Consider the following 27,381-nt stretch of genomic DNA (forward strand, 5'->3'; position numbering starts at 1 on the left):
CCTTTCAGCTAAAATTTTATTTACATTTAAAAAATTTTTATTGGTACATGTGCATATAGTTTGTAATAGTTATACTTTCCAGAATGTATTAAAGTTTGAGACTTAATATAATGGATTTTGTGTGAGTTCCAGGTGTGCTTATGTGTATGTGTGAGCCTTCTCCTTGAGTACCTAGATATGGGGTTGTCGTGTCACAGTGGACGGACACCTTCAACTTAATAAGCAGATCCAAATTGTTCCCACCGAGAATGTGGAAGAGGTCTTTCTATACATCCTCATCAACACATAGTGTAATAAGGATTATTTTTTGGAAATACGATAGGCACAAAATACTACCTCATTGTTGTTCTAATTTGCATTTACCCAGTACTGATATTAAGCATTTTTAATATAATTATTGCCACTTAATTATCTTCTATGAACTGCTTATTTCTATGTTTACCCCCATTATTTTTTTCACTTTTTCCCACTCATTTATGGTTCTTTACAAATTTAGGATACCTATTCTTTTTGTAATACATATTTTTCATGGTTCTTCTAGTCTGTGCCTTGACTTTTCATTTTGTTTATGGTATTTTTTTTACAAATGTTTAAAATTTTACACAGTAAAATATTTCATTATATTTCCCTACCTGATATGAAAGTATCCTCCAAAGCATTCTTCAAAAAGTCTTATAAATTTGCTCTTTACATTTAGTTTTTAATCTGAGTTTACGTTTTGGAAATGGCCTGAGGTTGGATTCTAGTTTTGTTTTTTGAACAGTAAATCCTTCCCCAATAATTAATAATGCTGTTTCTGTCATCTACCCTGAGTCCATAAAAATGGGCCTGTTTCTAAGCTCTCTTTCTATTTCAGTTAGTCCATATCTCTTACCTGTTGAGTTACATTATTTTGCAGTAAGGTAACTGACCCTCTTTGGAATGTTAAAGGTTTCACAATTACTGAATATATTTGGCTATTTTGGGCCTTTTTTTTTAATTGAAAAACTTTTAGAAATATCTGGTGCATTCAGTGTGTAAATCTGCTGAGATTTTGATTGATTTTCACATTTAAAGATTAAGACAGAAGATTGAGTCTTCTAATCCATCTCTTTTATATGTTTGACCATTTACTCAGTTCTTCTATGCCTGTCAACAAAGTTTTCTCTATAAAGTTGTTTCATCTCTTTAAGTTTATTCCTGTCTTCTAAATTGTTTTTTACTATTTTTAAATGGGATCTCCTAAAGTATACACTTCTGATAATTTGATACATATCTTAGCAAGAGTATCCATTTTGGTATATTGTTTTTCATCTAGTAAACATGCTGCTTTCTTCCTATGTCTGATTTGCCTCTGGGTTCTCTTCAGTTTTCTGTGGAGATTATAACATTGTGATAAATAATAATTACTCTAAGATCTTAGAGAAAATGAATTGGTGATGAAGACATCCTTGTCTAGAGGAAAAATTTAAAGAAAATGTTCTTTAATTTCACTATTTAATATAATGTGAGCTATAGACTTTTTTTTGGTGGACATCCTTTATCATCAGGTTAAGGGCATTCCCTTCCATTCCTAGGGAGGTGAAATATTTATTTATTTATTTATTTATTTATTTATTTATTTATTTAAAGCCATGAATAAGTGTTGAATGTTATCAAAATTTTCCAGCATCTATTGAAATGATTATCTTTTTAAATTTTTTATGCTTTTTTTTTGGAAATTAAATTAACAGATTTTTCTAGGACCAAATCATCTTTGCATTACAAGATAAATCTTATTTGGTAACACCATTTAATTATAATAATTATTATTGCTACTATTATAATTTTCCACATTGATGGATTCAGTTTTATTAAGAATTTTGAGAGCCTCATTAATTTTCCTTTTCCATACAGCCTATATTTACTTTTGGTATCAGAGTCATTCTAGCCTGATAAAACTCTTTCCCCCATCCCCTTCCCCTAATTTTCCTCTTTCCTCCTTCTATTCTTCTTTCTTTCTCCTCCACCTCCTTTTAAACTTCCCTGTAACTCTCTGTGAGGTATGGATTATTAGAGTTTATTTTTCAAGTTTTGTGAAGATTGGGTAACGAGTCCATGGCTCAACAATCAAAAGACAAATAACCCAATGTGAAAATGGACAAAGGAGTTGGAAAGAAATTTCTCCAAAGAAGACACATACAAATGACCAATAAGCACATGAAAAGATACTGAATGTCATTAGCCATCAGGAAAATGTGAATAAAATTCATGAGACATCACTTTACATCCTCTAGCATGGCTAGAAACAAAGGATAATGGTGTTAGAGAGGCTGTGGAGAAATTAGAATGCTCATACATTGCTAGTGGGAATGTAAAATGGTACAGCTGCTTTGGAAACTAGCTTGGCAGTTCCTGAAAAAATTAAACAGAGTTACTAAAGGACTCAGCAATTCCATTGTTTAGGTATATACCTAGAAGAAATGAAAACATATGCCCACAGAAAAGCTTATACATGAATGTTTACATGTTTACAACAGCATTATTTATAATAGCCAAAGAACGGAAACAACCCAAATGCCCATTAACTGATGAATGGATAATAAAATGTGGTACATTAAGACAATGGAATATTATTTGGAAATAAGGAATGAAGTACGGATACATGCTACAACATGGACAAAACTTGAAAACATTATGCTAAATGAAAGAAATCAGAGAAAGGGCTACAAATTATATGATTCCATTTATATGAAGTGTCCGGAATAGGCAATTCTATGGAGTTAGAAAGCACATTATTGGTTGCCTCTGCCTGGAGAATGAGGAGTGAATGTTAATAGGTACTTTTTGGGGGTAAAGAAATTGTTCTAAGGGGATGGTCATGGTTACATAACTGTGCATATGCTAAAAACAAATTCAACACTTGGGTAAATTTTATCTCAGGGAATATGTTTAAAATTTGGACCTATGTTTATACAGGAGTAAATTGTTTTTCAACTACTGATTCAATCTATTTGATTGTTCAAGATTCCATGGATAGTTGAATTTTATTAAAAGTTTATTTTAGGACATTGATCACTTGATGTCAATAAATTTGAAAACAGATAAAATTGCTCATGGTAAAGTAATCCCATTAGTTTTGAAATCTATTGTATCCTTAGTTACATGGTCTTTTTTGTTCCTAGGCTTATTGATTTATGTCTCCACGGTTTTCATTCATCTAACCAGACTTTGCTCTGTTGATCCTGTATTGATTTGTTCTCTTTTATTAGACTTTGATTTATTTTATTTTGTTTATTTGTTCTGTTTTAGTTGGGTACTTTGAACATTTATTTGCATTTTTCTTCATTGCTAGAATGCCCATTAAAATGATTAATCTCCTTCCATGCACTGCTTTTTTTCCATCTTGTAATTTTGGTATTTTTGAGACATCAAGTTCTATATTTTTAAAATTTTCTTATAATTACTTTTTGATGCATAGATTTTTATAAGTATATTTTGTTCACTTTTATTAAGAAAAATTTTAAATAAATAGAAAAATTAAAAGAGCAGAATAATAAAACACTCATCTGCCCACAACTTAGCATCAACAGATGTTAATATTTTTACTTCACGTATATTTTTTCCCAAAGTGTGTGGTAACTATCATGATACTTCAACCCAAAATATTTGAGCATGGGTCTTTTAAAAATAAGGACTACTTTCTTTATATCACTTATCCCTAGAAAAAATAATGAAAATTCCATTATGTCAGCTAATACCAGTCTTATTTAAGTTTCTCTAATCATTTCCAAAATGTGTTTTATAGCTGCTTATTTTGCACTGATGCATAATCCCATTAGTTGCATTTAATTGTCATGTCTCTTTTCATCTACAGTAGTCCCTTTACTTTTTTCCATCTATGGACATTGACTTTTTGAAGATATCTAGAAAGTTCCATATTCTGCTTATGCCTCATGGTTTCCTTGTGATGTCATTTATCTATGTCTCTATTGTCATTATTTCCTGTAAGGTGGAAACTGCAGTAAAGGACTTGCTTAGACTCAGATTAAACATGTTTTCCACGAAAATATGTTGCAAAAAGCTTTTCATAGAGCATCATATAAGGAGAAACATATCAGGTGATTTCTCCCTTTATAATACAGTTTCCCCCTTTGCAGTTAACAAAAAGTCAGGAGGCAGTATTTGTAGTTGGAACAATCTACTGTTACCAGTGGAAGGTGTCCAGGTTCTTGGCATCTTGAACAAGAACTCGACAAAATGCACAAACAAAGCAAGGAAAGAATGAAGCAACAAAAGCAGATGTTTATTAAAAACAAAAGTACACTCCCCAGCGTGGGAGTGGGTCCAAGCATAGGGGTTCAAGAGCCCCAGAACAGAATTTTCTAGGGTTTAAATACCCTCTGGAGTTTTCCCATTGGTTACTTTGTGTACACCCTATGTAAATGAAGTAGTGAGCATAATTACTCGGAGGGAAGCAACCAATAAGGCTGAAGTGAAGTTACAATGGTTACTCCCTATGCAAGTATCTGATTGGTTGTGGAAAGTAACCAATCAAAGATACTTTCCATTTTCCATCTCCCACAAGAAAGTAGGCGGTGGTTTGCAAAGGGAGTGGCCTCCAGTCCTTTTGTTACTTAGGTGCAGAAAGTTAGGGCTTTCCATTTGACTTTGTTCTAGGAAGTCAGCGTGAATTGGCTCAGGTTCCCTGCCGCTAGACCCTATTCACCTGCCTCATTATTTTCCATCAAATATTTACTTAATGGTTTAGCATCTACTGGTGATGTTTATTTGGATCAGTTATTTCACTGGGTATGCAAAATGATGATACTTCTGAAGCTTCCTCTTTTCCAATGGAAAAGTTCCATACTCTCACTATTAAAACATGAGACTAAGTTCTTCATTGTTTAAAAATGTTTTTATTAAGGTTTAGTTTATGTACAATAAAATTCACCAGTTTATGAGTCACAATTGGATTATAACAAAACATAGTTTGGCAACCACCACCACAATTGTGGTACAATCATCTATTCAACATCTCATTTTGGTTGGCAAACATTAATAACTATAATAACCACCAGCTCAAACATTTGTATGGTACTTAAGAAAAGCCAGGAACTATTCTACAAGCTTTACATAAATTATTTTTAAAATTTAACTTAATAGGCATTCCAATCTTTACCTGTAAAAGCCTGAACTTGATTCTTCCACCACAATTTGCTCCACCCATAGTCTTTCTAATTTCAACTAGTAGCAACTTTATCCTTCTGGTTGGTAGGGCCAAATGCTTGGAGTTACTCTTTACTCCCTCGTTTTCTTTCAAGCCACTCACCCTGATCAAATACGGTTGGCTCTAAATTCAAAGCAATTTAAAATTGCCACCAATTTTTATTGTCTTTCTTGCTATCACCCTGTCCAAGTCATCATCTCCTACCTAAATTCTTGGAATAGCCTAATAACAGATCTCGCTGCTTCTTCCTCTGCTCCTATAATTAATTCTCAACATGGCAGCCAGAGCAATCCATTAAACGAAAGTCAGAACATCATGTCACTCCGTCTGTGTCTTGTGTGTCCTCCCCTATCACTTGGAGTGAAATCCCAAGTCCTTTAATTGGCCTGTTAGTAGGTCCCACCCAATGATCTGTCTTCTAGGCCCACTCTCATTAACTCTCTCCCCTCACTGTGTTCCATTCCCAAGGCTTCATTAATGTTCCTAGACCTTGCCAGGTACAATTATATTTAAGAGCCACTTACACCTGCTTTTCCCACTTCTTGGGACCATCTTCCCAGATATTTGCATGGCTTGCCTGCTTCCACACCTCCTTTATTCATTAATTTAGGCTCAGCATTCTCAGTGCAATTTTCACTGACCACTCTTGAATTTAAATTTGTATACCACACAGGCCACTCTGCTTTATTTTTCTCTGTTGCACTGATTACTTTCTAACAGAGAGTATAATTTCTTTGTGTATTCTCTTCTAACTTCTGTCTTCTTCTCCAGACTGTAAGCTCCACAAGGTCAAAAATTTTTGTTTGATTTTTCATTCATATATTCCAACACTGACACATAGTAATTGTTCAATAAATAATTGAGAAAACATGCTGGGCTATATCTTGAAGTTAGAACCAAGGAATTAATAAATTGGAGGTGGCCTGAAGATTTAGGCTGTAAGTTAGCTGCGATACAACTGAGACTACCAAGCGAGGAAATAACACAGTAGAACATATAAATTTCTTGTGCAGGATGGTGCCAGAAGACCGGTGGCTGACACTCAGCTCAACTCTTTTCTTCCTGGATAACAGCAATTTCCTGGACAATGTTAATTAAATAGGCACCAGCATGATATTTCATTCTAGAGGAGAGGACCCTTTTTGAAATATTCATTTCTTGGCACTATGTTAATTTTAGCAAAATTTTTATTTAATACCGATAAGCACATTAAACAAATTATCAATGAAAAACTCCAAACTTTTAAATATTCATAAAAGTATTGTAAAATCTGACCAGTAACTGTCCTTGACTTACACGATTTACTTATTGGGAAGGTAACACTTGAACTCCACTTTGCCTCAGCTGTAAAGTCTCCATGATGTATGCAGTTTTAATTCTGACCTGTAAATCAAAATTTCAAACTATCAGTATTCATAGAGTGCCCATAGCCTAGTGCTGTTGTAAGCATCATTGGACTATAAAATAAATGGAAAGCACAGTCTCTGCCTAGAAAGCGAGTGCTTATTGTGGCTTGCACACATTTCTCAAGTACAGCATAAAGCAAAAGAATGATTTGATCCCTAATTTAGAATTTTATTCAATTTTTACAGTAAGTTATACTTATTTTTGCTTAGCTCTTATACCTCTCTGAATAAATGGCTTAAACATTTTCTTCAACTTTCCACTGGTGATTTGTTTATCCAACAAATTATTTCCCAAACAAATACCGTCGTTCAGGGCAATTGGACATTTCCCAGCACTTGAGAAGAATATATAAAACCGGGCATAATCCCATTGGTTGTGTCCTTTCATGCCTTAAGACTTTTTTATATGTCTCTAGGACTACTGTCATTTATATTATACTTAAGAAAACAATTTTTGAGGTGATCCTTGTGAATCACCAGTACAAATATATACGATTGTATTAAAGTGGCATTTTTGAATAGGTCAAAGCATGTTATTGAAAGGAGCATCCCATTTCATCTACAGATGAAGCAATTTGTTTGAAAAATAATTCAATTTTTGAAGTCATTATTTTCTAATAAAATAGCATTTCTTGAAAAATAGTATTTTCATGCGAAAATGAAAAAAAAATTATGAGAATCCTTTAAATTAAAAATGGGGCTAAGTGGAGTTCATCGTTTTCTTGCCCAAAGCAAATTTCCTTTTATCTCTGGAAATGTCAACAGGAGGCCAAGAGCCAAGCTTCCTGGCCAATTGCAGGGCCCTTCTCCACTGAAGAGCTTTATTCCCAAATGCACCTGGGAACCAACTTCTGACTCCAGACAAATGGCTCTTAGTTCCAGCTCTTACCTGCCAATTATATGATACTTTGGATATCTGTGCCAGTCTCTGGGTCACCCCCATGATAAGATTAAGGGGCCTGTTTGTTTAGTTCGTTAGCAGAAATTCATTCCATTCCATCCAGATAGGGCTGAGGTTGGGGGTGGGGGAGTGAAGGGAACCAGGGACCGGCGGGAATAGATTTTTTTTTTTTTTTTTTTTTTTTTTCTTACAAGGAAATGAAAGCACTATTTCCCCTTCTGGATCCCTGCTTCACTTTTCATTTCCTCCGTTAGGGGCAGACAATAGAAGCCTCTCGGCCCCCTCTCAGGACACTCGGTCCCCATCGTCCCCTCACCCCCTCCTCCCTTCCCCGCCCCTCACTCTCCGGCTTCTCCAACTCCAGCTCCAGGCGGAGATTTGTCAGAACCGTTCGGTTGAGACTGATTATGATTGCAGCAGATGGGCTGGATTTGACAGCGCCGATCCTAAGCAGCTTCTGATGGGGGGGCCCGTGGAGGGGAGGGGAGGGGGATTGGGTAGGGGGTGGGAATCGATGGGCCCCAGCCTCCTCCTCATCAGAGCACATGCTTAGCAGCCCGCCTGGTGCTCCCGGGCAGCTCTTTAACAAGCACCTCCAAGAGGAAAGTGGCACTGCCCATCCGAGGAGCCTCCCTGAGGGCCGGTGAAAAGGCCCGCAGCGAAGAGGGCGCGGGGACACTTGGAGGCAGGCACAGGGGGACTGGCTGCGGAACACAACAAAGCGGAGGAGTGCGAGGTGCCCGGGCTGCGGGGCGCGCGTGGCCCAGGCTGCCTCCGTGCTCTGGACATGGCAAGTTTGGCAACTCGCGGCTCTGCAGCCAGAGCCTTGCCGCCCCCGAAGTGAAGGCGCTTCAGGGTCAGCCCCTGGAGGCGCAGCGCCCACACCGTCCCCCCGCCCGCAGCAGCATGCTCCACCGAAGGCCAGGTAAGGAGACGCCAGCCCACTCCCCGCCAGACGCGTCCCCGGCGCGCCGCCACCCTGGCCCCAGCCCTTCAGTGCGTGGCTCCCAGTACCCGTTCTATCCCAGTCCCGCAGACTGCATGCTTCCGTGCCTCCCGCCTGGTCTTCTCTGCTGCTCTCTGTCCTCAGACTATACGTCTCCCTCAGGGTCCTGCGTCCTTTCCCCCTTACCGTAGCCCAACGGCAGGGGGAGAAGTTTTGGGAGATGGCACGACTTTAGGGGCTCTCCCTTCCTTGAAAGCCTGTGCCAGGACACCTGAGGTGGACGGCGGGTGGGAGTTGATCCTTGTGTGCGCATCGTTCCCTGTGTGCGCATCCCCGCCCAGCTCCCACGTAGCCGGAGCCCCGCACCACAGGCGCTCACACACACGCCCTCCTCTCCACCTGTGGGGCCTCACTTTTGTGTGGGTAGCACAAATGAAAACACGCACAAGTGCAGAAACACTTCCACGTTGGCATCTTCCAGAGACTCCTGAACTGTGGGGTTGTAAAGGGGCTGCAGGGGAGGGGTAGATTTGAGTTCGGTGGTCCACCCAAGCCCAGGACCAGCGCCTCTCCTGCCACTTGGCCTTGACTCCAGTGTCTAGGAGCCATTGGAGTGGCGCCTTCCCAGGGGCCCGGAGGCCGCTGGGTTTGGCAGGGGCCTAGCTATGCCACTAAGAAAACTCCCTCCCGGCTCCCCAGCGAGGTCAGTGGCCTGGGCCACTCCCTGGCCCGGCCCCAGCAGGGCACGCCTCTCCCCACCTAACACAAGGATCCTTCTTCCCCCGCACCCCGCACTGTCTCCCTCTTGCGCGTGTCGAAGCGATCCCTGACCTTGTCTGCCCAGCTTCAGGCCACTCGCCTAGGCGTCCCCTCCCTTGCTGCCACCTCCCGCCCAGCTTACCGAGAGCCTGTGCCCTGTTGCTACTGGCAACTGCCTGTGCCTGAAGCTCAGCTCCAAACTGGCTTAATGCTGATTGATGGGCAGAAATAGGGTATATTCTGGAACCGAGCGGAGCGCTGGTGCAAGGCCGTCTCTGCTGCTGAGTCCTGCAGACCTCCAGGGAGGCAGGCCTTCCTCCTCCTCTCCTTTTGGCCCCACCCTACCGTACCCTACCCTACCCCTTAGAGAAAAAGGGCTGTTAGGATATCCTTCTCTCGGGTTAAGTGCTGAGGCAGCAAACCAGTGTTCGCCTTCTTGCTGAGTAACGGGCAGCCACCCCGGAATTTCTCTTCTCATCCTTGAGGCTTCTGAGTCTGATGAATGAGATCCCTGTTCCTGTCCGCTACCACTTCCCTTTTTATTTTCATCCCCACCAACTTGTTCACTCCTCCCCATACATAGGTGCCTAAAATAAACCACCCCTCTAGTAACCAGAACTATTCCTGCAAATGCTTACAAGAGCATTTCCCAGAAGTAAATCATTTCATATCTGTATCCCTTCCCTCAGTCATTTATTTCCCGGCTTCATGCCACCTCCCTCCTAAGACACAGAATTGGTCATTTCCACCACTTTAAAGGCACAGTCCAGATTAAAAGCCGGCATTTATAATATTCTTTGCAGGAGTAGCTTTTGCCTACTGTCTCTGTGTGTTTTGTTTTGTTTGTTTGTTTGTTTTAGTTGGTACTGCCTCTCAAACTGCAGCCTCTCTTCCCTTTTCTGGGGTGGCAGCCTCCTTCTCTAAGCCATCCTGAACTAACGTTTTCTGGACTAATAAATGTATGTACCTGTATGTACTCCTTCTCCTCCCCAGTCTGACTGTAAAGGACCAGATTTCATTATCAAATAAATTCTTTAGAAGAACTTTGTTCTGTACCATTTCTCCCCAGCACCCAGTATTTTGGGCAGAATATTTTCATTATTCAAATTGTCATGCTTAGCTTCTTTTTGCCTAGGGACATTACTTTGAAAAACCATGTGATGTTTCTGAGTCATTGATTTATTCCTCCAAACAAAACTTCCTTGAGAGGCTCCTATATGCTGGGCACCATCTTAGGCCCTAAGGGTGGGAATGGAGGAAAAACAAGGCCCAAACGTGTTTCAGCGTTTTAAGGCCCCCCATTGCAGCTGGTTTATGGTTATTGCTTTGGTGGTTTATGTTATAACAGCACACTCCATTTGACTTTACAGTTTACAAAAGGCTTTCAAAGACATTATCTCCTTTAATCCCAGCAGCAGGAATTTTAAATAGCAAGGATTCCACCAAAAGGCCAGTAATGCTCACCAATCCTTCTTAACCAAAAAGAAAAATATTGCAAATCATCCCAACAGCTGATGGAGCTTTAAAACACAGAATAAACAATTCATAAGAAGCTTCTGAAGCTTAGTTACTGGAATGCAACTTGGAGAAGATACATGAGCTGCACGTAACATGTATATTACCAGGAAGGTGTCCTGCAGAGAAGCTCCATCCAGGGGCTTCAGTGGCCTGGTGAACTGCTAGAGGTGGCGGCTTTCCAGGGCTCTGGACTATTGCCTTATCCTAGGATCTAAAATGGGATGAAAGTGTTAGCACAAAGTTGCTGGGAGACTAGCAAATTAAGCAAAATGAGTAGGCAATGATGTTACTTTCTTTAGCTACAAAGCATTCTTGAGATATCCGCAAGTTTCTAGCATATATTTACTTGAGAAATGAAGCAATTTTCTGTACTTAGAATATAAAAAAAAAGAGTTTGTGTGCCTTATGTGAGCCATAATGAAGACAATCAAGGTTTTGGTCATTTTTACCCATTACTTTGAAAACCAGTCATATCTCATGTGGATAAATGGCAGTTTCTCTTTTTTAAAATACTTGTTAGAAAGGATGTACAGAGGCGTTGGGGTAGATTTCCTTTCTCTGCTCCTTGAACATGGAGGGCAGCCCTTCTGACTTAGTAGTTGTGAATATCATGATGACTTTCCTACAGAAAAGGGATTTATAATGCTAGCTGATAGTTATAAATTTTGGGTTGCATTTCAGATATCATGCTGATCTTATGTATCATTTTGAAAAGTTTTATTCAAATTTTTATAAACAAGATGGTATATGGTAGAGAGATTATTATGACTGGGGGCTGGCTTTGAGTATGACTAAATAACAGGTAAGCCAAGAAGCTAATCCTAGGGCAAGTCCTCTTACGAGGAAGGTTCAAGATGCCCAGGGGAGCTTTTTATTTTTTTAACACCATGAAGGTTGGTGGCAAGTTTTAAACATATAGGGTTTTTTCCTAGAGAGTCTGTTTACTCAAGACTGTGACTCCGTATTTGGCATTCCTGGGTGTTGTTTTCATTCCTAAATATTACAGCATTTTATTTCAGAGCTAACCTAAATCTCTAGGTTGGTTCTGGGTCAATGAAAGGCACACACTACAAACAATATAGATCTATTTGGGAAGTTAGTTTGGGCATAGTAGGGTAGGTGAGCCCTCTTCTGGCAGGGGACTTCAGCAGCTTCTGGTTTTCAAATGAAATTGAGAGACAAGGTGAAGTTGATTCCAACCTCAGGCATACTCCTCAAATTTTTCTTTAAGACATGAGAGACTTGAGCAGAGTAAGTTATGAGCACTGTGCTGATGGCTAACATCATCCTGGCTCAGGGGTGTCAGTCTTCTTTGTAGCCCCCTAATCGGGGGCCCTATTACTTGTGTCATCACCCATTTAATAATTGACAACAGGCCTGGTTAGCTCTGAACTAAAATGCTATAATAAATATTGGAGAACAAACCTTCCTGCTTTTTGTGTGGAACTGTGCCATTTCATTCTTAACTGATACTTTGTTCATTTAAAACATCTGATATATAGTTTTTTTCTCTGGGTTGCTGTAGATGAGCGAGAATGTGGGTGGGTGAGACTTTCTTGCCATAGGGTAGTAGTGCAGTATTGCTGCTGAAGGCTGCTGCCCCGGACTGGGATTGCTTCCTGGATATTACACCCTTCCATCCTCTTTCTCCTAGTAAGCACTGTTTTCACATGGCCTTCTTCTCAGAGAGTAGGTGGCATTGGATTAAATAAACAGTCTCTGTGAACTTATTACTCATCTCAGACATGAACATAACCTACAAGGTTCTATAAGAAGCATGCCAGTACCTAGATTTCTGGGTACTGCAGCAGGTGGGAAGAGCTTAGAGAAAGGGAGAGAAGCTAATCATTTATGTTGTATTGAGGGTGTTGAACATAAGTCATAGTACTTGCTGCTTTAGGTAAAACTGTGGCCTCTAAATAGCTGGAGATTTGTGAACTCAGAGTGTTGCTAAGACCACATGTTGTGTAGGATTACTCCTTCAAACTTGGGAGTATGTAGACCTGAACTCAAAGCCTGATTCTCTTATTTATTATTGGTGTGATTTGCATCCAGGTAATGAATCTCTCTAACCATGTTTCATCATTTATAAAAATAAAAAAATGTGCATTTATAAGATGTTAAGAATAAAATTTAACATATGTTAGGGCATGAGACAGTGGCCCACACACAAGAAAGCCAACAGATGTTAGCAGCTATGGTCTTTTAATATAATTTTCATATCACTTAGGACTGGATGAGGCTAGCTTTTTTACATTAGTCTCATCTCTCAACCTCCTCCCTGCACCTCACAGAGAACAACCATTAATAGGGAGGTTATAATCTGAAGCAATTACATTGGCATTCCTGGGTATTATTTTCCTTCCTAAATATGATAGCATTTTAGTTCAGAGCTAGCCTAAATCTCTGGGTTATTAGAGATTACTCTAGCTACTTTCAGAGGGAGTGCTGCCCTCCACAAGTATGATGGGAGATGATACCTATTCTTTCCTTGAGATACAGACAGGTCAGTTCATGAGATAAACCAGTTTAAAGATAAGCTTTCACATTTCAGTTAACATTAAATTCGTCAAATGCTTGTAAAAGTCACTGTGCTTGGGCTGCAAGGGATGCAAAGATGAAAAACATCATCTTATTCTCAGCTGGAAGAGGGGTTTATATGATAAGAAATAATAACAGCCTAATAGTAAGGAATGTCATCTTCATAAATGATGTCACTTATTGAGCCCTGGTGTGTGTCAGAAGCATACTAGAGCTTTGGACTTTTTCAAAGACAGCAGCATTGTTATCTGTGAAATAGATATTTTCTCCATTATGTAGAGATATTATATAATAAGGTAAACAAGAGTCATCCTGGTGTTATTAAATAAAACACTGTGGGTTGCAAAGGAAAGAGTTATCCTATGAGATAAGCCTTCCTCAGGTGGTTTTTGTTGGTGTTTTGAATTGTTTGGAAACCTGGAAGGTGATTTCTGTAATAACTACAATATACAGGGTTGTATTTGGGTTCAACAATCTCTTGATCCCCTATACTCTCTGTTAACAGCATTATAGAAATGAGAGACAAAAGACTGGACTTTTTTTCACCACACAGCAAGGAATTCTTTTCCATTTCTCAGTTCTTTGCACATTTTCATTGCAAATACCTCCAGGGAAAAAGTCCTCCTCACCTTCCTTGTAAGGTTCTTCCTTAAAGACCACATTATCATCAATCATTTTTCTGATTTATTTTTTTCTTTTGATAAGATTTAAACTACCAACATTTTTTCTAATTTAATTTGTATCAAGTTTCACATATATGCCAAATGTTAAGTGTGGCATCGTAAGTAAAATAAGATGCATTCATTCAATCTATTGGCATTATAGTCAAATTCGATATATAACACATTTCACCTGATACAAATTTGTATAGTTTGCCTTCTCCCAAACTATTCTTCTTTTGTTATTTTCTCTTAGTCACTTTTTTACAACCTAAACTTGTTAAAATTCTAATATTGTAGTGCAGTTCTCCTTACCTCCTCCCGAGGGACAGGTGTCTAAATTCAGCTGTCACTCACTCCACCATTGTTTCCTGTTGAGATTGTATAAAATGGACTATTTATTCAAAATTCTGGCATGGTACGTTTATCGTAGGAGGACTAAATTCGCCTGCATTACTGTAACATGGGAAGGGAATCGTAGGAATGTTATGTTTCACCTATGAATTTTGATCTTAAATAAGGATGTTTTTAAGGGAGGTGTGAGTTAACACAAGAAGGCATTGATTGGTCTGTATAACCCACGCTTCGCTGTGTTGCAGTATAAAGGAATTACAGCACCAAACAAGATCCAGCTAAACACTGCACTTTTGTGCATAGGTGGAAGGCCTCCTTTCCTGCCTTTTTCACTCATCTGTTCATTCATTGGTTTATCCAACAGATTGTTATTAGGTGCCTACCATGTGTCAGGCAATGTGGTGGACTTAGAAGAGTGATTGCCACTGGTGTTCCTTATTCTAATATTGAACATTTGGCAACAGAAAGTCATTGGTTCTCAAAAGAAATAAAAGAAACACGTAAATTTCACACCTCGTGGATCTGTCCATTTATGGCTTTTGACAGGTTTTAGATCAGACTTACTTATATTAGGCTGCCTCATCCTCATTGTGTTAATATACTTTAAAAAAATTGTTCTCTCATTTTACTAGGACTTTCAGAAGGTATAAATATTTGTGTCTCTGTACCTTATGCTTTGTCCCAATTTTCCCCAAGACATTTCCAGCTGTCTTTTTTCCTCAGTTCCCAATGCCTAGTGTTTACTAAATATGTGTTGAATAGAAGTCATGTAGAAAGGAAGGAAATTTGGGGATTTTCTGCATTATAAATTAGCAAATTAATCTGATTTGGCATTTCACAGACCCCAAAAGACCTGTCCCTATTTTTCTTCTCTTCCTGCGAATCACTGTGTCTACTTTAGATTAGGGAATATATCCTCTTTTTCATTGGACAGTCAATTTTAGGGCTTGGTACACACTACAACTTTTGATCTGTGGTTTCTTTTTCAACATTTTGGCACTGGGGATGATTTTGTAGAACTTTGGAATCCTGATGTTGCTTTGTGGACATCCTTCAGTCACTCTGGTAAATCACATTACTCTGAGAATTGTATTCTGTTTTGACATGATTTCCCTCTTTCTCTTGCTACACTGACATAGTTGGAGAAACTCATCTATTTTCATTAAAACATACCATTTGTTTAACATGCATGGAAGATCTTATCTTAGGTTTCATGAATTCATAGCCATTAGTTGTAAAATGTAATTAGTTATAAGTTATAAAATTAATTATAACATACAAATGCCTTCAAGGAACTTAAAATTTAGGTGAAGAAAAAGAACACAAAAGTGTAAGATCCTCCTAAAAGACTTAATTTAGAGCTGGAAAATAGAAGAAGGAAATCAGTGGAACAGGAGATTGGAAGAGGAAGTGATGGATGAGGCTGGTGTGGTTGGGACAGGCCTGCTGGGGGAGGAGGGAGAGCACTCTTGTCAGCAGAGGGCTTGAGCTCAGGCGGGTACCTGGAAGAGAGGGTGGGAGGTGGAAGTGGAGCAGTAGCAGAGACCCATTAATATGAGTCATCACACGCATGTCAAGGAATTTGAACTTCATCCTTTGGGGCAGCATTTCCCAAGACCTGTCTTCCTGGAAAGGCGGTTCTGTTGGATATTGTAGAATTGCTAGTCAAAAGAAGTCCCCATGGTTGAAAAAGTGAGAAAAGCTGGGATAAAGTTTTTAAAAATATTTATCTCCTATAAAAGTTCTCAGAGGTTTTCGTACATGAATCCATATTGTTAATCTCTAAGAGTTTCTTAAAATAGTTTTGATCACTGAATTTATTTTTTTTCTTCTTTTTCTCTTTCTTTCTCTCTTCCTCTTTCTTTCTTTCCCTCCCTCCCTCCCTTCTTTCTTTTTATCTTTCTCTCTTTCTTTCTTTTCTTGATAGGCTCTTGCTCTGTTGCCTAGGCTAGAATGCAGTGGCACAATCTCAGCTCACTGCAGCCTCAACCTCCCTGGCTTAAATAATCCTCTCATCTCAGCCTCGCTAGTGGCACCATCATGCCTGGCTAATTTTTGTATCTTTTTGTAGAGACAGGGTTTTGCCATGTTGTGCAGGCTGATCTCAAACTCCTGAACTCAAGCAGTCTGCCCGTCTCAGTCTCCCAAAGTTCTGGGATTTCAGGTGTGAGCCACCACACCCAGCTACTGAATTTATTCTTAATAGAACATTATGGGAGTGTTGTTTGTAGAGTCTATCTTGGGAAATGCTGCTGGAAGCTGCTGACGATTTTGAGTCAGAGGTGAAGTTGGGTAGATAGTTTTAAGAACATGAATCTGAAATGATACAGAAGGTGGATTTGAGTGAGGAGCAGGGAGTGATTAGAGATGAACAGTGCTTAGTGATTCAGATTTCTACACTACTTGTACACAGTAATCAAAGACACTGAGGAGCTCCCAGCGTATTCCAAACCCAAGGAGACAGGGATGTCTTTGCAGGTGTGCACTGTTTTGTTTGTTTTTGGTGGGCACTCTGTAGTCCAAATGCTTTCTTAATAAAATGTACTTAAAACACAACCCAGTTAGTTCAAGCCAAAAGTCAGGTGTAAGTAATAGTGCCCTGAGTGACCCTGTGTAGTCTTTAGAGCTTAGCTTCCTGCACTGGAATGGGCTTTTGTAGGCCAGAGGAATGTCTACAATGTGGAAAAGAGACTCTATACCCTACAGTTGGGAAGCTGGTTCTTTGCATGGCCCAGGTGCACTTTTGCTGGTTTTCTTCATCATGAACTTCATCCGAAAGGACAGTGGGCACAGTATAAGGTTCACAGAGATGTTGCTGCCAGCTCTGTTGAGTTTATGCATTTCTATGCAAATATTTTAGCACATAATGTTGGATCCCGTCATTTGTCTCTCTGATTTCCAAGAACCGACCTCTAGGTTTGTCCACAATCTTCAAGTTCTCCTTTATCTATGTACACAGTTAAGCATCTGGCCTTTTAGCCATTTATGTAAGATCACGGAATAATGATATTCTTTTCCCCTGATTATTTTCTATTTTTGAGAAATGTTCTTAACAATATTTACAAAAAGGCAAAGGAATAAAGCAATACTGTATAATGAAAAGCTGTGCTGCTTTTTTCTCCAGAATTATTTATCAGAGTAGTTATCATAAGCTTCTTAGTTTTCTTACATATTTATGAATATAAATACATTTAGCTGCTTAATGAATAACTCATTTAATCTCTGTATTTGCTTCTTTCCATTCTTACACCTGTTATGATTCTGTCCATGTGTCTGGGAGCTTACACATGATTCAAACTAGTTGTAGTCATTAGTGTGAATATTTCTGAATATTTTTCTCTTTTGTTGTTTCCAATTCCATAGAGTACCTGGATCCTTTTTGTTTTTAGTGATATTGCTTGTTTGCACTTCACATGGCCTTGAAAACCTTGAGTTGTGTTTCTTTGTGCCCTTGTTTGACAGATTTCTGCCCACTAGTATCTTAATTTTAAGTTAACTTGTGCTACACAGACATACCAGTGTCCTTGACCGTGCTGACTACTTCAAGCTGAAAAAGTTTGTATGGATTCCTGAATTCTTTGTTTGGCTGTCTACATTAGATAAAGTCACTGTAAAATTATAAAATTCCTACTTTTCTTGTGTGAATAGCGATTGCGTGCACTCCATAGGTCCTACAGTCCGTAGAGGGTAAGCAGGGAAAATTATGATGTCTCCAGCCTCATGATCTAACCATTGTCGCTGTTTGACTGGCCAAGATTGAATGGTCCTCTGTTACTGTGTGAATCTAGGAGAGAAGGTACAGAGGATGAGAGCTGCATCCAGAAAGGGCACTTACCTGAGCACATTTATGTTAATAAGTGGCGTCTAGTGTGCTAGATTGAGACAGAAACTTTTGATTTGTTTTGAACTATAGACTGTGCATTTCTTCCATTAATTGTCCAGTGATAACCCATGAATATGAGATAATGATATGTCTCTACTGGTTAATGTGGGCACATTCATTTTCTAATTTGGTAGTTATAATACATTCAAGATATTTTATATTTATTTAATGTTTTAAACTGCAAATTGTGTATGCTTGTGAGAATATTGACCTTGCTTTTTAACATGTGGGCTTAGGATAACTTTTCAAAGATTTCTAAATGTTATTTGATAAAAATACAAATATAAACATTATATATTATTAACATTTATAATAAGACAATTAAAAGCATTTTAGAAAGATTGGAACAAAGATATGCCAAATGAGCCATAATCACTCTACAGTGGTTATTTTGGAGTCACAATATTTCCTAATGGGGTTGTTAATTCAAATGAAGGGTTTCATCTAGGTGCCTAATTGTAGTTTCTATTTTTATATAATCGGGTTCAATAGAGGGGGTAAGGTTCCTATTTGTTCAATGATAATATGTCAAACAAGTGAGAATATGTCACGTAAATATAAGCATACACATTATTGTATGCATTAGTGTTAGATTAAAACTGTCACCCCCAAACTAAGTGAAAAACTCAAAATTAAATTGATAAGATTATATTTCTATAAAATTTCTAATTATTTTATAAAGTCGATTGCTTTCTTCAGGTTAAATTAACCATCATTCCTTCCACTTTGAAATAGGAACACAGTGTTTACATACGTAACAGAAGATACATATGTACAGGTTTTGGGGCCTTTGGAAAAGTATAATTTTAAATCTTTAGGACAAAGCATGTTCCTTACTACCTGTCCGTTCATACTTAGGAGTTTTCACATAATTTGTTCATTAATAAGACAAGTGAAAACTTAGGAGTTTTCAAATAATTTGTTCAAGAATAAGATTTTAATTCTATAATGAAAGCATTATATACTCATTCTGGTCCTCGATTTTACTTCCAATGACAGAAAGTTACATAAATTGCTGAGACTACCAGAGATACCATTTGGTTTCCGAACAGGATAAAAGCTGCTGCAAGGATTCTAAGCCATGGTTGCAGAGGACTATTTTCATACTCTTAGATGCCACTGCCTATCCAATGGGCAGAGTTTCTCTTTATGGGACATCTTGTATCTCATTCCACTGAATAGAACAGCCATTATCTATTGTAGACCTCATTTTGTATCCATTTGCAGTAGGAGCCCTCTACTTGTCTGTGTCAGGACTGTATTTGTACACACATTCCCTAAAGCTGTCACTCACACCCCTCCCCCAGATGAAACTAACATAAGTGAGAGGATCAATAGGGTGAGAAAATGTAGCTATTCACTAGAAACCACAGTGCTTCTGCTTCTCATGGCTTTGCCTCCAAAAATGTTAATAAAGAAGTGATGTATTAAATAGTTGTCTTTCAGTTTATTTTATTTTGCACTTTTAAAAGAGTAATGTGTCCCTAAGCTCTAGAAACAAAACAGCATTTATAAGAACATTTATCCTGGAAGGAGGCAGGAAAATGCAAACAGTTTGGAACTGAAAACTTCTGTGGTAACTATGAAGTGAAGAACTCTCAAGTTAATTCAACAACAATTCTTCATATGTCTATAGACTTTTTCCCTTTTTTATTTCTTTTGTTTTTGTTTGCAGAAATCATTTATGTCCAGTATTTTATTCTGACAACCACAGAAATCTATGAAATTATTTTATTATTTTATAAAAGAAAACTTTTTTTTCAGAGTCAAATTGCTTGTTCAGTTTCACACAACTTGTGATTCAGTCTGAAGTTGAATTCAAGTTCCAGTCTCCTAATTGAAAACTCTCTTTTCACTGTAATACATTGCTTGCATTTATATTATTTATTATATTATTCAAAATACATGTTTAATTGGTAGTATTTCTTTTTTATTCTCCCCAGTTTTTCAACTCTTTAAAGACCAGTAATTCTGTGATATACTTTATGAAAAACATAATGAAGATATTGAGAGAATGGGTGTGGCAGTCACAAAGTCACAGCTGGGTTTCAAATCCTGACCTTGGATAACTTATGTAACTTCATCCAGCCTCCTATATATTGGTGTCGTAAACCCATCTCAAATTATTATAGTGCAGATTAAATTAGATGATGCATTTGAAGGGTGAACACCATAGTAAAGGGTCAGTTGATGATGCCTTTTCCTTCTTGTTGCTATTATCTGTTGCTGCATAACAATCTCCAGACTTAGGGCTTAAGACAATATCAACTGTACTCTCTCAGAATTCTGACAATTGATTAGACTCAGCTGGGTGGTTCTTCTGCTCCTCATGATGTTGTCTGGGACTTCAGTTGCTTGGGGGCTCAACCTTGCTGAAGTATCCGAGATGGGTCACTGCCATGTCTGATGCTTCAGTAGCAAGCTTCAATAGGAAGCATCAGATATGGAAAGCTGGGCTCCTCTCTGCTTCTCTCCATATCATTTCTCCACATGCTCTCTCTACCAGGACTACTTACATGGTAGTCCAAGGCAAAAGTATAAACTTCTAGACTTTCCTAAGGCTTAGTCCTGGAGCTGGCACTATGTCACTTCTCCCATGTTCTGTAGATCACAGAATGTCACAGGACCAACCTATTTTCACTGTGAGAGGAGATTATACCAGGGCAGGAATACTGGTAGATGGGGGTCATTGGGGACCATCTTTGGAGATCAACTACTGTAGTTACCATAATTTAAAAATTTTTAGGGCATGTTTCCCTGGCTTTTGCAGTGGAATGAATCAGACAATGCCGGTGTGATAATTGAATTTCTGCTTATTTTTGTTACTCCTGGAGCTGATGGAAGGCCAATATCCTGGTTGCTCATTTAAAGGACATGCTGGAGTCCAGCCTTATCTCTTACTCTGAGCTCCACATTATAGGGGAGCTGGTGGGACATGTCTGGCATGGGTCCTTCAGTGGTTTTGTATGATGACTGTCTCACATTTGAATTTATAATTTTAAAGCACTTTCACATATATTTTCCCTTTTCCCCTTACTAAAATACACATTTCACCTGCGTGTTCATTTTACACATAAGGAAACTGAGACTAGGAGTTTAAATGATCTTTAAAATGTCATCTAGTTTGAAAAAAGCAGAACTCAAGTTCTACCCCAGAGTTTCTACAACTGGGATATTGCTTCCCCATCTTGATTATATTCAAGGAATAAATATGATGAAACAGGGGGTGAGGGAGTCCAATGCATGGGGGGACATTGAAAGGAAGCTTTGGGAGGCAGAGAGGGAATAAATTTTACCTAGCCCTCATAAATCTACTTTCTACCTTTGTGAAGCCCAGTGATTAACTTCTGTCTTCTATATCTTTTATTTACTTTGTCTGGGGATATATTACCTCTTCCATGAAATAAGGAAGACTATTACTTGCTTTAAGCTCTTCATAAGCTTATCATCAGTGTTTGATGAAGTAAGTTATGTAAAGGTCCAGCAGAATTCCTGGCAGAGTAGGTCTTCTAGACACATTAATTCTCTTTCCCTCTCTGCCACAATTTCTTAAGGAATCTGCTTTCTCAGCCACAGAGCTGAACCTGGGTTATATTTTGAAATGCACTGGGCATTCCCGGTGCACTTTGCGTCATCCCCAGTGAGTGGAAAAGTTGGGGATTGCTTGCCTGATTGCCCAGCAGGAACTCTGTTATGGTTATTCACTTCAGCAAGAGACAGCCTTGGTGAGGGGTGAGGTTGGCATCTTTGCCCTGAAACACAGGGCTCATTATTCTCTAAGAGGGCTGGTGAAGCAAATGAATAGGACGGGCAGCGTCTTCCCCTCATATTCCACCAGTTGCTGTCTGTAGACTCACCTAGGCTGGCTGCCTGCTGAAGGACAATGGTAAAAGGGTGTGGCTTGCTTTTGTAAATGGCTGCTTCAGCAGATTATTCTGGACATTGGAATGAGTTCTGCCAGCTGCAAGTAAGTAATGAATTTAAATTTGTAGGCATCATGTACTAAAACTTCAGAAGCCTTGTGGATCCTATTTTTGGCTGGCATTGAGGAAAGTTTTTTCCATTTGTCTGGTGGTGCCCATGGGTAGCCTGACTCTATCTTCAAAACCTCTGGTCTGATAGGGGCTGGCTGAGCTTACACCCCCAGGGGCATAGAAAAGTCTTAGGGAACCTCCTTTTGTCTAAATCAGTGACAGGGCAGAAGAAACATGTCACTGGAGTTTAGAAGGGACTGTTTCACAGCAGCAATGCTGTACGCTTTCGTGGTATGATCTGACAGTCCCTGTGGTGAAGAGGGGACCCAGCTCCAGCCAGTGGTAGGATGTCTGTGAGTTGTGATGTTGTTGCGAGCTTGCGCTTTTGTGTTTTCTACCTGGTTGTGACAAGAAAGAGAGCCCCATGGTGAAAATGGAAGCTCAAGTCATCTATTTTCTGCAGCTGCTTCTAGGAATGGTTACATTAAAACCACGTGAGCAGATGCATTTCTTTCTTTTTAAGGGCCTCTGGGCAAAGTGATTTTACAGCTTTTCTAAGTAACCTTTACTGCCAGGAACTCTCCTCATTGCTAATAAGCACCTCTCCCATCTGAAAACCAAGCTTCTGTTCTCTTGTTTGTTTAATCGGGAGATGTGGGGATGAAAATGTCATCATCCTCTGAATAACAATGCCTCTGGTATGGGAAGGATGCCTTTAAATCACTGAGGCTATCTTTCCCTTAGATTATGCAGTTCCAATTCTTGGACTAAAGGTCTGTGAAATAATTCTTTTCCTAAAGAAATAAAAATTAAAACTAAAATTCTGGTGGGTTATGACTGTGGCCAAACATTAGGGAATAGTTCCCCATAGTTTCAGAGCCTACGGCCTCAATTTCAGAGAACCACTCCAATAAACAAAATGTAGTCGATTACTCCTGGGGCAGAAATATGCATTTGGATCATGTCTGGTCTTCATTGCTATTAAAAGGAATATGCTTTTTAAGATAAATGTTGAGTTCATATTTCTTTACAGTCCATACACTGATTTCACTTGTATTTTCTTTTTCTTTGTATAAATGTATGGGTACAAGTGTAATTTTGTTAATGCATATATTTCATATAGTGATTCAGGGCTTATCTCATCTCCACTTCTAAATAAGAACTATTGTTGCATAACAAGTTTCTGCTTTAGATTATAGTTTAATAGAGCGCCTTGAAGAGTCAATAATGAATGATTTTATATGCTTTTATTTTTTTAGCATCTGCTATGTGCTAAATACTGTGTTCAGAGTTGTCATCTCCCTTAACACTCCTGTGCCCCGTGAAGTCAAAGCCATGTGGCCAAATAAGGAACAGCAAATTCATGGAAGCCTTCGCCTAGCTTTGGGGAAACTCAATGGCAGTTTTAGGGTCTGGATCACAAAAACATGTTAGTTTTCTTTTCCACTCCTCTGTAAGTGACTAGCAGCAGATACAGTCATCCCTTGATATGCATAGGGAATTGGTTCCAGGACTTTTCACAGATACCAGAATCCATGGATGTTCAAGTCTCTGACATAAAACCACATAGGATTCGCATATGACCTTCACACATCCTCCTGTACACTTTGTCTGTGGATTACTTATAATACCTAAAACAATGTCCATGCTGTGTAAATAGTTGTTACACTGTATTTTTTCTTTGTATTTTTTATTGCTGCTTTGCTGTTTTTTTTTTTTTTTTTAATTTTTAAAGAATATTTTCAATGTGTGGTTGGACGAATACATGGATGCCAAACTGAGATATGGAAGGCCATATATTTTCTTTCACTTTTATATTTTCTTTTCTTTCTTTTTTCTTTTTTTTTTTTTTTTGAGACAGGGTCTTGCCCTGTCACCCAGGCTGGAGTGCTGTGACACAATCAAGGCTCACTGAAGCCTTGACCTCCTAGGCTCCAGCCATCTTCCTACCTCAATCTGCTAAGTAGCTGAGACTACAGGTTTGTGCTGCCATGCATGACTAATTTTTTGTAGAGATGGAGTCTCCCTATGTTGTCCAGGCTGGTCTCAAACTCCTGGCCTCAGATGATCCTCCTTCCTTGCCCTCCCCAAGTATTGGTACTGCAGGCATGAGCTACTGCCCCTGGCTATATTTTCTTTAAATGCTTTTTTAAAATTCTAAGAGAAACTGTTTTCAATTTAGAACCTGTTTCCACTGAGGAAGTAGCAGGCAGGGAGATCCTCAGAAGCAGGTGGCCCTGCCCTCAGCTGCCCCTCCACATGGTCTCAGGAGCCACACCTGCATGCTCTCTTACATGCCCTAAGCTGCTAGTGGGTGTCCAGGGTGAGGTGGAGGACTGAGCTGTCCAAGGCTCCAACACATGGGAGACGTGTGATGGTGAAGCAGATCATCCACTCTGCCTGTCTGGCTCTCCTAGACTTGGGCTGCTCCCTGGCTGCCTCATCCTTAGGTCAAGGTCCTGATAAAGGTTGATCACATAGCTGTAGATTAATATGCATTCTTTCCTGGGGAATTTTTGTTCATTGACTCAAAACCTCAAAGGCTTGGACCCATTGTTTTTCCTTGTGTTTCCATGTTCCTTGCTTGAGGTTGTCTCAGGATCCTGATGTTTTCAGATTTCTTGTTGTTCCTCAGTTTCAAACCTCTCTTCTTAGGTTGCAGTAAAAAAATAATAATAATAATAATAAAATCCTTGGTGCTGGCTTTACATGTTATGCTTTTTCTGACTTCTTTCTTCACCTGCCTTCTTTACGTTGCATGAGAAGCACATTGCTGGCTTCCTTGAATCCTTTCTCCAAACTTGCCAGATCATCTTTCAGGTCATAGCTTTAATCTCCTTGCTCCAAAGACCAGGTCAGGGCCCTTCCCAAACCGTCCGACTTTGTGTTCCCTTGGGCATATGTGCTTCCTTTGTAGAGATCCCATTATATTTGTAGTTATTGGTTTAAAGTCAGAATTTATTGTCAGATTAGCAGCTTCATAGACATAGAGATTGATTCTGTGCTGTCTATTGTTCAGAACCCATCACAGGGCTGGTCCTCAATCAACATTTACTTTGAAGGAGCAAGGGAGGAAGGGAGGAAGGGTGGGTAACATCAGTCAAGTCAGCCTGAAGGTGGTGGTACCTAGAACAATCTGAGAGTGTATTAGTTTCCTGTTGCTGCTATAATAATTTGCGTCAAACTGAATGGCTTGAGACAAAAGAAATATATTATCTCATAGTTCTGTAAGTCAGAAGTGCTAAAATCAAGTTTTTGGCAGGGCCGCATTGATTTTTGAGGTCCTTGGGGAGAATTTAACCTTCCCCACTTTCTAATGGCTGCTCACGATCCTTGGTTTCTGGCCTCTGGCAGCAGGAGTATCTCTTTGACCTCTATATTCATCTTCACATCTCTTAGGCTTTGACTCTTCTGAGTTTCTTTCATAAGGAACCTTGTTAATTACATAGCGCTCACCCGAAAAATCCAGGATAATCTTCCCCATCTCAAAATCTTTAACTTAATTACACCTGCAAAATTCCTTTTACCATGAAAGGTAACACATTCAAAGGTTCTGGATAAGAATGCAGACATATTGGGTGGGAGGGGTAGGGGCATAAATGGGTGTGATTCAGATTGTGGTATGGGGGAGGGGAATGGCTAAAGGGGAAGACACAGTCCAGGTTAAATGAATTTAGAGGCATCTGTCTGGCAGACTCTAAGCAAGAAAAGCAAATTCAAATGTTAGATATCAAGAAATGTTCAGGGATACTGCCAATTTAAAACTCAGTAGCAAGGAAAGGATGATTTCTCTCGGGACAGAGAAGTGAAAATTCGAACTTAGGAAGGAAGAAATAGACTTTTTCAAGGACCAGGGTTGGGTCTGTTGATCTGGTAGGGGAACAAACCAGAGCAGTCAAGGGTTAGACAGGTACTCTGGGCTGGATCAGTCTGAGTCAAGGATGCCCCTGTAAACCCATGAATTAGCCAACTGTACGCAGAAGAGAATTTAAAGCTGCAGTGCAGCTCAACATTGTCTTGTCCCCATATTTTACAAACTAAGTTTCCTAGGAAACTAAGACCTAGGAAAGTTCAAATGGGTTGACCAAGGACCCATGACCAGTTGACCTTAGAATCTGGACTGGAAATCAGAGTCCTGGCACCAAGGCTGCCTTTTCCCAGTGGAACAGAGTCCCTCCTCTGAAATCCTCTCACATGTTTATTGCACACTGCAGAGGGAGGGCATGGGAGAGGAGTCTAGGGCACATGCCCAGGATCTCTATCTAAAAATAGCAGGTGGCCTTTTGATGGAACTCTGGGTGGTTTTGTTTGAGGATAAGGTAGAAGAAAAGAAACCCTTTCTGAGTAGCATAAGGCAGGAAGTGGAACCCGCCCAACTTCTGCGGTGTTGGGTGTAGATTTAGGAATAGATAGTCCCAAACAAAGCAGTGCAGATCACTCACCACACTTAGTCAAGGTAGCTTTATAATTCCACCACTGTCTCTCAGGGGCTATAATAAAATCAAGGAAAATTGTGTGACCAGCTGATGTGAAAGCAACTACACATGGACAAGTTCTAGTTTTCCCTTTTAGTGTACAGCCAACTTCCTTCCTAGGTAATAATAAACAGTTTCACCAGAATATCAGTGCAGCTTTTTGGGATAAATTTCTCAGTTGCTTTGAATACTTCTTCAGTAATGTGATTGGTCAACACATGACCTCATTGGCAGGGAGACTGCCAATCCCCTTATAGGATTTAACAATTTCCACTTCCCTTTTTCTAGTATGGTCACATTTTAAAGTACTTTAAAGTAACTCTAGAACAAGTAACATGAGACAAACATGACTTGAAGTAGCTGCAGTAGAGAATAAGATGTGGAAGGGAGAAATTGCAGAACTATGGAATATGGAGAAAGGCTGACCTGTCCAGACAGGAAGTGAATATACACTTGAGAGCTTTCATACTTGCCTACTTCCAGGTTGCCAGATTTCAGAATGAATGAAGGCCTTCTCCACTCCTAAGATAAACTTCTATAAAGAAAACATATTCATATTTTTAAGTGGGTCTTTAACTAGTCATGGATGTTGTCCCACAATAAATGCTTTGTGTGGCTGATAGGAATGCTTTTAACAGTATAAGATGTTGGGTTTCTAGTGAGTTTTCCTTTCAATTTAAAGTGATGAGGGTGGGTACATGGATGGAGGCTGCTTATGGAATTTTAATTTAGTGCTGTAAAATTTGAATGGGTTGGGAAATGTTATGTGATTTTAAT

General features: G+C 39.3%; 1 protein-coding gene and 1 long non-coding RNA gene across 8 annotated transcripts in view; one reads left to right on the forward strand and one right to left on the reverse strand.

The window, feature by feature from the left end:
- The window catches only part of NCKAP5 (NCK associated protein 5), a 1,002,432-nt gene that overhangs the window by 382,552 nt on the left and 592,499 nt on the right, over positions 1 to 27,381 (forward strand). For 2 of the 7 annotated variants that reach the window (XM_035305070.3, XM_078327942.1), the window contains exon 1: positions 8,034 to 8,420. The exons of the other annotated variants lie outside the window; for them this stretch is intronic. The gene's annotated coding sequence lies outside the window, so the exon portion shown is untranslated. Of the gene's footprint in view, positions 1 to 8,033; positions 8,421 to 27,381 lie in introns of those variants that run through there. 7 annotated transcript variants of the gene reach the window in all.
- Positions 6,358 to 9,500, reverse strand: LOC118154613 (uncharacterized). The gene is made up of 2 exons (XR_004744717.3): positions 9,343 to 9,500; positions 6,358 to 6,571 (listed from the first exon to the last, which is right to left on the reverse strand). It is a non-coding gene; the product is annotated as an uncharacterized LOC118154613 (long non-coding RNA).

This window comes from Callithrix jacchus, chromosome 6 (assembly GCF_049354715.1).
Source record: "Callithrix jacchus isolate 240 chromosome 6, calJac240_pri, whole genome shotgun sequence".
In the NCBI taxonomy this organism is placed as follows: Eukaryota; Metazoa; Chordata; class Mammalia; order Primates; family Cebidae; genus Callithrix; species Callithrix jacchus.